Genomic DNA, 14,191 nt, shown 5'->3' with positions numbered 1-14,191 from the left:
CTCATGCCATGTAGGACCCATTTCTCCATAAAGGATATCGCGCCATACAACAAACACTGCATTTTTAATGGCCGTGAAGCTGTTAACTGGAGGCCTGATTGCATGGGGACCTCGAGTGAACGAACTCTTATAAACATCTGGCAAATTGCTTCCCAAACAGCCTTTGCATGGCTGGGAGACTCTGATGTCTGAAACTTTCTGCTGGTTGGATGGGAGTACTTAACCGTAGGAGCCAACGGGGCCGTCCTCATTTCTGAGCAAAACTGTCCACGAGGAGCTGTTGACAGCATCGCTGCACCCATCCAAGCATTCTGGAGCTTCTGAAACCTCTCTCACCATCACAGGTGTTTAACAGACCTCACACCTGACATTTCATGATTGGAGAGGAAGTTTTATCATGCATGTGCCTTGGGACAGGTGATGCACTAATGGATTTCCAACGTGGAGGCGGTGAGGGCGACTGGAGGGAGAGGGCCTGTGCACAGCGAAGAAGGCCAGTGGGTCCGGTGGGGGTGAGGCACGCCCAGCGCATTGTGGGATAGATTTTCCTGGATGTAGACCTCTTTGCCAGGGGACTTTAAGGTCCTCTGGCACATTGCTACTTCACCTCTACTTTATACCCTCACTCTGAAAGTCCCCAGGCCCGCCTACTGAGAGCAGAGATCCCCAGGGCCTCTGGTCTTCAGGAGGCAAGGATGAAGACAAAGCACAGAGATTAAAAGAGGGGAGAAACCAGCACAGTGACCCATGCCTGTAATCCCAGTGGCTCAGGAGGCTGAGGCAGGAGGATTGTGAGTTCAAAGCCAGCCTCAGCAACAGCAAGGTGCTAAGCAACTCAGTGAAACCCTGTCTCTAAATAAAATGCAGAGTAGGGCTGAGATGTGGCTCAGTGGTCCAGTGCCCCTGAGTTCAATCCCCAGTACCCACCCCCAAAAGAAAGATAGATGAGGCTACTTTTTTCTCCAGCAACTCCCCCACCCCATTTTTGTTCCCTGCCAACAGCACAGCCATATAATCCATCTTTAAACGCCTGGGAGCGGGAGATATTAATTTTACAGCCAACACAGTGTCTTTGAATCTTCCTGAAATTTTAACCTGCTTTTTATCAAACTATCAGTTTTACTTAGGGGTTATCACCCTTGGAGACTTTTCTTGAGGTAGTACTTTGTCTTTTGATGGAAAGGGACCCAGTTTACTCCTGAAATTTCTCCCAAAAGTTCCAAGGCCTCAAACAGAGAGAACAAGGCAGCTCAGAAAGCAAGCAATTTTTCACATAGATGAAAGTCAAAAATACAGGCTTATTTGACCTTTGAAAAGACCCTGTCATGGGCCACGGTCTTCCCAGGGCTCTTAGTCAGCTAGTGCACATCTGTATGGCTCTATCAGCTATTAAAAATGTCTCCAGACTGCATCATCTGTTTCTCTAACTCATTTTTTAAATTTAAATTCAATAAAACTCACTCTTCTGTGTACAGTTCTGTGAATTTTGACCAACACATGCTGTTGTGTAATGATCTCCACAATCAAGGTGAAGAGCAATTGCCACCCTGAAAACGCTGTTTGGGGCCACACCCCCGATGGCCCTTAACCCTGACAACCACAGATCTCCCCTCTACCCTTGAGGTCTTACCTTCTCCAGAAAGCAACACAAAGGCAATGGCACCGAGTGAAGGCTTGAGTCTGGCTTCTTTAACTTAGCACTGTGCATTTGAGATTTACCTGTGCTGTGGACTGCATCAGTAATGTGTTTCTTTTTAACACCCAATGATACTTTAGTTTGTATCTATGTTCACCCATTCCCCAGTTGAAGGGCGTTTGGACTATTTCTACTTTCTGGTGACTATGAATCAACTTTCTATACAGCGTTTTCAGTTTAACACAGAGGCAGGACAATGGGTACCTGATTAAGAATGTTTAACTTATAGTGAGAATTTTTCCAATGAGGTGGAACAGTTTTGCACTCCACCAGCAATGTGAGAGAGATCCCGTTACTCTGCTTTAATGATAGCACTTGTTATCGTCACACTTCTACAGAGATTAGCTATTCTAAAAGCATATCGCGGTATCTCACAATGGTTTTGATTTGTAGTACCCTAAAGACTACGGATGTAAGACGATCTTCACATCCTTATAGCCATCCAGTTCTTCTCTTTGGTAAAATATCTGTTCAAATCTTGGGTCATTTTGAATACCCGGGCTGCTTAATTTCTTGTTTTTGAGTTTTGAAGAGCTTTTAGGGTACAATTCCTTTGTTAGATGTGCACTTTAAAAATATTCCCACTATTCTGCAGCTGTAGAATGAATTCTAACAGTGTCTTTCACTGAATGAAAATTTTTAATTCTGATGAAATCCACTTCATCATTTTTATCTATTTTGGTGTCAAATACAGACCTCTTAGACTAACCCGGGCTTGCAAAGTTCCCTCCCATTATTTCTCTCTGAGGATTTAAAGCCCTGGGGACTAGATCTGACTAATTTCTGCAGAATTAGTGAAGCACCTCTGGGGTGGGTTTGAAATGGATGTGAAGTTCTTCCAGCAGAGTTTGTTGAGAACACTATCGTGTCCTCATTCAGTCGCCTCTGTGCCCGAATCAGAATCAACTGAGCACAGCTTTGTGTGTCTTGTTCTGGACTTTTTACTCCATTCCACTGGTTCTTCATCTCCTGATTGGTCAAAATCACTGCCTAGGTGACCCCAGCTTTAGGGTGTGTCCGACAGTAGATAGAGTACTGCGAGTCTTCCAATTTGGCTACTCTTCAAAGTTATTTTATGTGAGTTCCTTTGGTGTCAGTGTAAATTTCAGAGTCGGTTTGTCAATATCTGCAAAAAATCTTGCTGGGTTTTGATTGGGATTGTATTGGATCCTCACTTAAGGTGGGGGCCTGGATAACACCGGTTCCTCCAACCCAGGAAAGTCTCATAGCTCCTGTTTATTGACGTCTGTGCTTTCTTTCATTTGCATTGGTGGTTTCAGCACGTAGACCCTGCGTGTATTTTGTTGGATTTATTCCCAAGCAGTTCATTGCTGGAGTGAGGCTGCTATCTTTTCTTTTCCTTCTTTCTTTCTTTCTTTCTTTCTTTCTTTCTTTCTTTCTTTCTTTCTTTCTTTCTTTCTTTCTTTCTTTCCTTCCTTCCTTCCTTCCTTCCTTCCTTCCTTCCTTCCTTCCTTCCTTCCTTCTTTCTTTCTTTCTTTCTTTCTTTCTTTCTTTCTTTTCCTTTCTTTCTTTTTTATTTTTTTGTAACAGAGAATGTTAATAACTGTATTCTCTGACTTTCAGAATTTTCTGATTGTGAATATTATTTTAACCCATTTCACAGATGAGACTTATGGTGGGAGGTTTCAAGGAACTTCCAAGTCCACAGCCTTTTCCTTGAAGCCCTCATTTTCTTCTCCCTACGTTATGGACATGTGATCGACATACAAAATCTCTGCATATTTAACGTATACATCTTGACAATTGTAGAGAGAAGTCTACACCCATGAGAATCGCCATTGTCCCCTGTGCCGCAAACATCCATCCTCTCCCAAACTGTCTCTCACTCTCATTGTTACTATGATTTTTTTGTGATAAGAACACTTAAAATAAATCTCCCCTCTTTTTTTTTCAGTATGCATTATGGCATTGCTGACTGAAGGCACCATTCTCCACAGGCTATCTGAGAATCGTCCACCTTGTATAACTTAGACTGCTCCCTTATCACCTTCCCCTTCCTGGTTCTCCCACCCCCTGGCAGCCACCATTCCCCCTTCTCCTTCCGAGAGTTTGTCTTAGGTCATCTAAGAGTCTTCCCGGGCAGCATTTGTCCTGCTGGATCTGGCCTGCTCACTCAGTATAACAAGGTTCGGGTTCATGCATGCCATTGCATGCCATTGCATTTCCTTTCACACAGTGGGAGGTATTCCATTGTTGAGTGCGTCCTTCCTGAGCTGATGGACATATGAGTCACTTCTGTGTGTGGCTTCTTGTGAATAGTATGGAATAGCAATATTTCCTTGAAATCCTGATCCTTTAGATATTCACCCAGAAGTGGGACTGCAGAATCATTTTGTGAAGTGTGAACCGATTCAGAGAAATCAGTCTTCTTTTGTTTTGGAAAGATCCTGAAACAAAATATCTTCCCACATCTCGGAGTCAGAAGGAATACAAAAAAATTTCAGAAAACATATATTTTTGTGCATTGGATCTGAATAATTTGAATTGCAATAGATCATAAAAGGTAAATCCAGTGAACTAACACGTACTTGGACCCCTCAGTCCCTGGGGATGGTGCTCACAGAGGATGAGCTGCTATCACCTGCAGGCCTAGGGCAGTGGGCAGTTTTTAAAAAACTATGAAATGAGACAAAAGGAGAAAGGACGAGTTCTTTGAAACCAGACGCAGTTCATTACAAGGAAACAGCCCCCTCTCTTCTTCCCTTGCTTGCTCCCTCTAAATTCACTATGACATAGTACTACCCCTACAGAAAGCAAAAAGCCCTGTGGCATTTATGATTCCCAGAAGATAAGCATGCTCTATAACCTGGCCATTCTGCAAATAACTAGGTGTGTGCACAGGAGCATCACGATGCAGACACACATACATCAACCTTGATAGCACTCCTGCTCCAGTAGCCCTGATCCCAGGGCCCCTCAGCAGAGGAATGCATAAAAAATTATGCAGCATTCACGTAGAATATCGCAGAGAGTGAAAATGAGTGAATCCCCAGCACATGTGACAAACTCGTTTTGTCTTACAAATACAATGTGGATAAAAAAAAACAACCCTCTTGTATTCAGAATACAATAAAAGCTCACAAATCAGTGGTTCGAAATCCTCACCAGACCATCTTGTTCAGGCGTGCCTCCATAATGAGGCGGTGAGATCACAAAGAGCAGAAGGGAGTGACTCTCTCGTGAGCAGAGGAGGGAGGCAAGGTGTGCTGCTGGAAAGCCCCATAGCTGGGACATTCCCCGCTGCTACCGTGCCACTCCTGGACTTGCCCTGGCTTATGGGTGCATTAACGTCTATTGACGAACAACAAATCATTCCAAAATTTGGTGGCTTAAAACAATATAAATTCATTTTTCTTACAGTTTTTGTGGGTGAGTCAAAAATCTACGCTCATCTTGAGTCCTCTGTTCCAGTGTCTTTCACAGGCTTTGATCAAGGTGCTGAGGTCTCTCACAAGGACGAAATCAGGTGTTGGTTGGAGACACAGTTATCTCACCTGGGCCAGGATCTGCTCCCAGGTTTGTTTGGTGGCTGGGGAGAGGATTCAGTTCCTGGGTGGCTCTGGTTCAGCTGATTCAAGTGGCTGCATCCATCAAAGTAAGCTGTACAAAGAGCTGGAGAGGCAGTGCCCACAGCAGTCAGTTTCAGTAATCTACTTCCCGACTAGACATGGGGTCTGCTGCTGTCCACTCATTTGAGGCCAACCTGGAGGCCCAGCCCACACTGAAGCAGAGGGGATCACACAGGCGTGAATCCCAGGAGATGGGATCAATGGAACCGTGTAAAAAAGCTGCCTGTGGCACTGGGTGCTGGCCTTATACTTGAGGTTCTTCCACGTCGTACACACTTTTCAGTTGGTATGTAATATTTTATAGGAACTAAGGATGTTAAAGGAGATCTCAGGGTCAAGGTGTCACAGAACCTCAATTGTCCCCTTTCTTGGGAACACATCATCCCCTGTCCTCAGCCTCCGTAAATGGTGTCTGACACACACAAGGCGCTACAAATTATTCGCTAAATAAATGAATGCCCTGAATTTTACGAGGATAGATAATGAGGCAGTCACTAAATTGTTCTCGTGGGTGTAAAATCTGAAAAATAAGGCTGTGCGAAATGTATCTGTGCAAACATGCTTCACCAAGGAGAAAAGACGCGTGTTAAAGTAGGAGGAGGGAAGACGTGGCAAAGGGAAGAGAAGAAGCGGAAAGACTCAGGATGGGTGGAATTGGGGTACCACTTTGGGGACGCATCCAGCAGTCTGGTTTTAAGTAACTTGTGAAAGGTATCTCCCATTATCCTTGGGTTATTAATTCATGATCTAGTTTACTTTGTCCCTGCAGGTTTAGTGATGGGAGCGAGTTCTGGCTTACAGAGTTGCAATCCTCAGAAATCTGACTTCAAACTGCTCGACTCCGCCATCTCAGACTTGGTGCGGATGAGGTGCGCACCTGGGTACTTTTTAGAGCGTGTCTCTCAGAGCCCTGGGACTCCAGGAAATGATTCCAGCTCACTGTCAGGCCATGGAGCAAGGGGCTCAGAGAGGTGGACCTGGGGTACGCTGGAGAGGCAGGTGGTAGAAAGGGGCTTAGAGGTGCCCGTGGCAATGCTAAGAAATGGGGTACTTGGGACTGTCCCCAACTCAGCGAAAACTGGAAGAGAGGTGCTTCAGGGGTCTTGTCCACTGTGTCTGAGTTCCTGAACTCTGTGAAGGACTAGCTAACACACAAGGAAAGTCACACAGTCATCCTCAATGGGTAAAGACTCCATTTGTGGAGGGGTAGTGTGGGTCCCAGGAAGGCTGGGGCTGGTGTCAAATGGCCAATCAAGATCCTCCTTTATCATTTATGAAGTGTTAACATTGATGTTAACCCCTCATTTTATTTAAGAAGTTGTTTGCGTGGGTATAGTTTATGTTTGGTGTAGATATTGAATCACTGACCGTAAGCCTTGAAATGGATCGTAATAAAGCACTTCGACAGTTACAAGGGTTTGGGGGAAGAGCTCAATGTCTTAGTTACTCGCTGCTGTCTTGAAGTGGGGACAGTGACATTTTACAGTGGGACTGCAATGGACTATGTCCCTTCCTGCAGGGGCCAATTCTAGTCATTTCCATCTTTTCTGCACTTTGAATTTAGATGCCTCCTTCTCTCCCAGGTGGAACCTGTTCTCAGTTGAAATCCCTTAGCTCTGATGCAAGTTCCAGGCAGCTTAGCCCACAACCCCTCCGCACTCCTCTCACCCCTCACAGTCTCATGATGAGAAACTGCCCTCTATACAGAGAGATTAGCCTCTGGGCTGCTCTTGACCTCCGGCCACCAGGTTCCGTGACCTCTGCTTCTTTGTGAGATCCGAGTGTTTGCCCTCCTGCTCCTGGAGTCGAGTGTATTCATGCCTTTTCAAGCTCAGGTCAGATCACGGGGTGAAAAGCCGCTCCTCAGAGGCCCACCTGCAGGACCCTCGCCCCCAACAGGAGTGCTCCACCAAACAGCAGGGACTTCACCGCTGAATGCTGAAGGTTTATAATGCCTGGCAACCAGAAGGCCTCCCCAGATCGCCAAGGCTGCGATTCATTGTCACGCGTTGACAAGTAAGCCCTCCTGTGGGCCTCTGCCTCCTCTCCGTCCTTCACGTCCCTCTCCGTGTCCAAGGCGAGCCCGTCACTGTCCTGCCCTGCTAGCCTTACAGGCTCCTTCTCCTGGACACAGAGTCCAGAAACGGAGTGGAGTTTACTGAAGAGTCCAGGTCGCTTCCCTGCCCCCTGCCCAGACTCCCCATTTCTCAGCCGAGTCATGAATAAGTAACAACAGAATTGGGGTGTTCACCACAGGCTGGCACTACCCTTCATTAGCTCATGACTCCAACTAATAAACATGTAGGTGCCATTAGAGGAGGGGCCTTTCCCTCTCTCTCTCTCTGTCTCTCTCTCTCTCTGTCTCTCTCTCTCTCTCACACACACACACACACACACACTTCTCTGGTTTATGTTCTGCTCTTTATTCCTCCCTTCCAAGGCAAAACCCCTTGTGGAGGTGGTTACAGGGTCTTGATTTCACCTCTGAGAAGCCATCTTGAATGTTGACGCCATCTTACGAGAGACAAGTCTCACTTTCCTCTACTTCCTCTCACCTGAAGTCCCCCCACCCCCATTAGTGACCCACCCCATGGTACCATGACCCTGAGCCCATCCCAGAAGGACACCACCCCTTGGCTCTGGAACGCCCAGGGTGCCATGGACCTAAGCCAATCCCATGCGACTCCCATCGCCCAGCTCTGAGGCAGGCACCCCCAGCCTGTCCCCTAGGCCACAGCCAACCTCCAAACCCCTGCCCCACAAACACTGAACACCCGACACTCGGGGCCTCTCTCCTCTCTACAGAGGGATGGCCTTTGGCCTTTGTTTGTCAGCTTTGACAATAAACCCTCGAGTGGGTCTCTGCCTGGTCTCCGTCCTTCATTTCTCACTCGCTGTCTCTCACTTTCCTTTCATTTTTGGTGCTGAAGCCTGGCATTGGGTTCCCTGGTGTGCCCACTCACCTCTTCAAGGGTCACTGAGCGCCCCGGGTCCCGATCCAGACTCCATCATGGGACCAGGCCCTCCATTCTGTCAAACGCCCTCTCTGCACCCACCACTGGACATTCCAGGTAAGACCTCTGTCTCTGACCGCCCTAACGACCTACAGGTCCCGGGAAATGACAGTGAATGTCCGGCACTCCCAGGGTTTCTGTGTGGTCGGGCGCACCCCCAGCCGCAGCTCTCACAGCTACAGCTGACCCCTGCTGTCCACTGGGTCTACATGTGGTCTTTTATTGGGTCCTGGTTTTGAGGAAAACCCACTGAGGGTGATTGGAGTCTTTCCTGGTGAACTTCCTCTCAGCCTTGGGTTAAGCTCTAAGGTTCCTGCCCCTCCTACGTAGTCCTGTCTGGGCACCCAAGTGCCTCAGTGGGCTCCTGCCCCAGTGCTTACCCAGCAGTGCTGATGGCCCCCTGAGCGTAACCATCCTCTCCACCAGGTGACACTAGACTGGGGGACGCCCACCTCTAAACTCACTTCCTACGTCTCACCATGGGCTGCTCCTTATCCATTCCCTCCCACGGCCCCCTGGGCTGCCTCCTGGCTAACCTGGGGTCTCTCTCTCTCACCCTGGACCCAAAGCCCCCAAACTTATCCACTGTGTAATCAGGCCTCAATATCCTTTGGTAAGACTCTAAATGGCCGCTTCACAGCACTCTAGATCCCAGTATTATCAGGGGTCTTTGCAACTGCTGTGAGCACTGGGGGAGTGGAAAGAGATCCCCCATCCTCAGGTCTTCCCTTCCTTCCTTCCAACCCTCCCTCTGCCCTTCCTGTTCTCCAGGTTCTCTGGCTCTTCACCCTCTCTTCTGGACCTCAGGACCCTCCGGAAGCCCAGACTTTGACTCTGCTCACAACCCCCTCCCTACCACTCTCCACCTCCTGCTCCCACTCCCCCGGGACCCCCTCACCTACTCCCAGTCCACCCACTACTCCCCTCACCCGCCCCTCTACCCAGCCCGCACCTCTGCTTGCCTTCCGGGAAGTAGCGGGGTCGGAGGGACTTGTCCGCGTACACGTCCCTTCCTCCCTTAGTGACCTCTCCCAGATTGAAAGGAGGTGAGGTCCTTCCCCTCCAGTCCTTCGGGGTACATTAAGGAACTCCGATTCCTAACCCAATCATGTGATCTGACCTCCATGAGCCTCTCCAACACTCTCCTGCCTGAGGGACGCAGGCGAGTTTGGGAGCGGGTTAGGGACAGCAGGTTCCCCAGCTCCTTCCAGACCTAGGTCAGGACTGACATTGAAATGTGAATGGAAGAAGCCTCCTACTGTACTGAGCCAAAAGGTAAATTGTTCGGTGCTTTACTAATTACCAGCCCGTCATTTTTTTTCTAGAATTCTTGTTATTCCTCTTAAACTCCATATTTTTTGAGCTCCTGATTTTGGTCCCTCTACACCTAGGTTAATGTTTTTCTGATAAGTCTTATGTTTTATTCAACTATAGAGTTTTTAAACATCTGTGTTGCAATGGAGATTCACCTGCGAAAAGCTACAAGGCCTTTACTTTCGTATGTGTGCACGCTGTGTGTTGTGTGTGTGTCCATGTGTCATGTACATGATGTTAAGATTGGCAGATTGAAAACGAGCACTCACAAATTTAAAAAATGAATCCAAAAACCTTTAATTCACATGATTTAAGAAGGTTCAATTTAAATTGGGTAAACAGACGAAAGTAAAGATGTCTTTAAAATTAAACTTAATTCACAAGTCTCTCTAGGTGGTCAAAGGACTGATAAAATGTTAATATCTATAAAATGTCTAATACCCATTGTTTCTAGGACTTTTCTTCAACATGGAAGGAATGTCTAATACTATTCAATACACTTGTCTGATATTATGGTGAAAATAAGTACAATAGATTTGACTTGGGATTACTCATAAATGTGTTCGTTAGACATCTGATCAAATCACAAGCTTATGATGCTACCTGTTAAATATACCATCAAGTACTCTTAACTCTTTGAATTCCATTGGGTAACATTATTGATGTTTTCATCAATTGGTAAATGAAAAAAAAAGGGGTTTAAAGTTGCTTTGTCATCACTTGAAAAGGGTCACTAAAAATTTAAAGTCCTGACAGGTATAATTCTATATACTTGAACATTGTGTTTTCATGAAATAATAAACAGATGTGATTCTATATACAAAGGTTTATGGAAGATTTCTATATACAAAGGCCCAAAAGTTTCAACTGTTCCAATTAAGAGTACTGTAAATAACATAAATTATTTCTTTTTATTAAAATGAAATAATTTGTCTAAATTCAGAAATTTACAAGGATTGTTTCAGAATGTGAATAGAAAAAAAGGTTAACAGATGGGAAAGAGAAATTAGAAGGTTCTAGGAAGGGAAACTATATTTAACAGAAGGAAAAGAAAGTGTTTCTGGATAAGAAAGTCTTTACATGACGAAGCAAATAAAAGTGTTTATGTAAGTGATAAAGAAGGTCTATTTTAGTTGGTTATATATTTATAAAAAACAATCAGCCAAAGCTATTTAAGGTTTTTGTTCCTAAGGTCAAATGTTAAAGTACTGATATAAGCCAAAGCTTAATTCATGTGTTAAAAGAAAAAGATTTCTTAAAACATTAATTTACCCATAACATTGTGTTTATTAACTTTTGTTTTTTTTTGAGCAAGTAATCTTAAAGATATTAAGGATTATACAACTGTAGTTAAACAACAACTGTTATTTTGGAATATTGTAATATATTATTCCTTTAAGAGCTAAACTTGACCAATATAAAAACATCAATGTAATTGTGATGGCCATTATTTGTCTTTGTATATTAAACGTGTTCATCTCTTCCAGGTATACAAGTCATTAAGATAGAAGCTTTAAAAGAGCATTATATCAAGCTGGTATTCTCCAAACTAAAGCTGTATGGTAATTTTAGGCTTACAAGGATAACAATTTTTATTGGAAATTTATTTATATTATTTAATGTTCTATAACTGGACCTGTTATAAAGAAGATATATAAAGTTTTATGTTACTTTTTACACTGGCGTACAATTTAGATGTATTTTTAAGTTAATGAGAGCTTAATCTATGTGAAGGTTAATATTGTAAAACACAAAAGCATTTTGGTCCTATGCATGTAGGTTAATGTTTTTCTGATCAATCTTATTTTTTATTCAACTATAGAGTTTTTAGACATCTGTAACTTTGCAAAGGAGATTCACCTGTGAAAAGCTACAAGGCCTTTACTTTGTATGTGTGCACACTGTGTGTTGTGTGTGTGTCCATGTGTGTGTGTCCTTTTCCACAAAAGGTTAAAAGTTATCAGCCTTTCTTTAATTCATATTTTAAATGTAATATCACATTGTGTTAGCTGATATTCATGTGAACTCAAGCAACAATATATGCAAACTTTGTAAAATGATATTTAAGAAGCAAAGATCAGCTTCAGAACTAGAACATTTTACCTAAGATTCATAAACAGCCCCACCTAACCTGAGATTAGGCTCTGCCCCCACCATAAACTACATGTCAGAAAGACTCCAAAGTAGGCCAGGCCTCAGTTCACTTAACATTATATTCAAAAGGTTGATTTCTGTTGTTAAGACTACTAGGATCTCAAACAGGGGATAAAATATATATAACTCAAAATTCAAGATAGTTATTAGACAAACTAAATATGTTTGTACTCTTGTTAATTTTATTTTGTATTTTCCTTATAAACTGACTAAATGTTGCCTGTTAATGTTTTGTAGAGTATTGCTTTAAGAACACACAACCTGGGTCAATTTAAGGTAATAAGTCATCACCTACAGGACAGATAGGATAGTACAGACCCCAATTAATAAAAGGAGTAAATGGCTATAAGTTTATAGACTAAAGTTAAAGCCCAATACTCTTAACTTAAGACTGGTGAGATGTATTTGCTAGATGTTTAAGATCAAGACTTAAAAATTAAAGCTAAGTTAAAAGGGTCAAGAAAACCAATATTTGGCTTTTGCCCTTTGAGTCAGTATGAATCCAGGGAACTGGGAACTCCTCTAAAGAGCTTTGCATCTCTGGGCCACACAACCTCCCGATCAGGGAGATTAATGAGACCCCTGAGAACAGAAAGCCAATCAGTGCACTTGCTGTGAAGAGAGGAGGGTCATTGGAGAAGGGAGACATCCCTGATGCTTCCAAAGGAAGCCACTTGGTCAGCAAGACCGGAACCCATCCTAGCGCAAATGGCACTAGCGGAACTGAGAAGCTGCTATAAGTTCCCCAGGAGTGACTCCCAGGAGAACTTGGCTGACTCTTAACAATAAACAGAAACAAAGTCAGTTTTGAGCAGCTTGATCTTAAACACCCAGCAAAAGCAGTTAAACCCCAATACAGCCATTCCTGAGCATCAAAAAAGAAGAAGAAAATAAATAATAATGAAATATAACTTAAGATACACACTCATGTTAGCCCCCAAGAATATGTAAGACTGGAGGCTACAAAAGAGAGATTCTTAGGCAAGAATCTTGCCTGATAAGGATCAAGAGAAACTGCCAAAGCCAGAAGTTTCTAGTCAGTTTAGGGCCTACAGACATTAACAGGTAACTGTTGTGTTTACATCTGATAACTCTGGGGATGTTAAAGATTTATATTCCCAAATAAAGCCCTTGTCCTCTCCAACCTGGCTATGGGGACCACTTCTCAGCCCTCACACCTCCTGGTGAGAGATGATTTAATAGCAGGTCTTCTAGGCCTCAGCAGCTCATTGGTAAATCCCTACTCATGTGATCCCTGGACACAAATGGGCTATTCAATTTGTTTTCCTACTGGCCACCCTGGGCTGACGGCAGGCCTAGCCACAGGAATGACCATGTCCATTACCTATTTTCATCAGCTCTCCAGTCAGCTGGTAGGGGATATCCAGCAGGTAGCTGAGTCTATAGTAACCCTCCAGGATTAACTGACTCCTTGGCCTCTGTGGTCCTAGAAAACACTGTGCAGGGGACCTACTAACAGCAGAGGAAGGCGGGCTTTGTCTCTGCCTACAGGAGGAAAGCTGTTTTATGTCAATCCGTCTGGAAGAGTAAAGGACAAGACAAAACAACTCCAACAGGTCCTTGGACGTCGGAAATAACAGCTTGCCTCTGTCGGAGGACGGCAGCTAAGAAGCCCTTCTCCAGTGGGCACGTCCTTTCCTGACCCCGCTCCTTGTCATAGGCCTTCTGCTAATGCGTGCCCCCTGCATCATTAGATTTGTTCAAGGCCAGATTCAAAGAATCTCTAACCGAACTGAGAAGCAGCTTCTGTTACAGGACTACCAACCCCTCACCAAAACTGGGCCACCCGGAGCCAGCAGCTCCAGCACCTCCTGGCCCTCACCATGACCTCAGTGACATCCCACACCCCTAACCAGGGTCCAGACACCTCCCCTTTCCAGCAGGAAGAAGCCACAGAAGGTTGATCTATGCCCTTGTCCCCTAAAGGGGGCCCAATAAAAAACAAAATAGGGAGGAATATAGTGTCTTGATTTCACATCTGAGCAGCCACCTTGAATGTTAACACCACCTTATAAGTTTCTCTTTCTCTACTTCCTCTTCCCAAGCTCCCCCCCACCCCCATTAGTAACCCACCCCATGTACCATGACCCTAAGCCAATCCCCGAAGGACATGGTCCCTTGGCTCTGGAAAGCCCCACGATGCCATCACCTAAGCCAATCCCATGCTATTTCCACTGCCCAGCTCTGATGCAAGCTCCCCCAGCCTGTCCCAGAGCACCACAGACGCAGCTCCAAACCCCTGCCCCACAGAGGCTGAACACCCGAACCTCTTGGGGCCTCTCTCCTCTCTACGGAGGGATGGCCTTTGTCAGCTTTGACAGATAAACCCTCGTGTGTGTCTCTGCCTGGTCTCGCTCGCCCGTCTCTTGCTTTCTCACTTTCAGTGGTGAACAACAACCTTG

The sequence above is a fragment of the Ictidomys tridecemlineatus genome, chromosome 8 (genome assembly GCF_052094955.1).
Source record: "Ictidomys tridecemlineatus isolate mIctTri1 chromosome 8, mIctTri1.hap1, whole genome shotgun sequence".
Lineage (NCBI taxonomy): Eukaryota > Metazoa > Chordata > Mammalia > Rodentia > Sciuridae > Ictidomys > Ictidomys tridecemlineatus.
The sequence above is the reverse complement of the archived record's forward strand: the minus strand, read 5'-3'. Positions refer to the sequence as shown.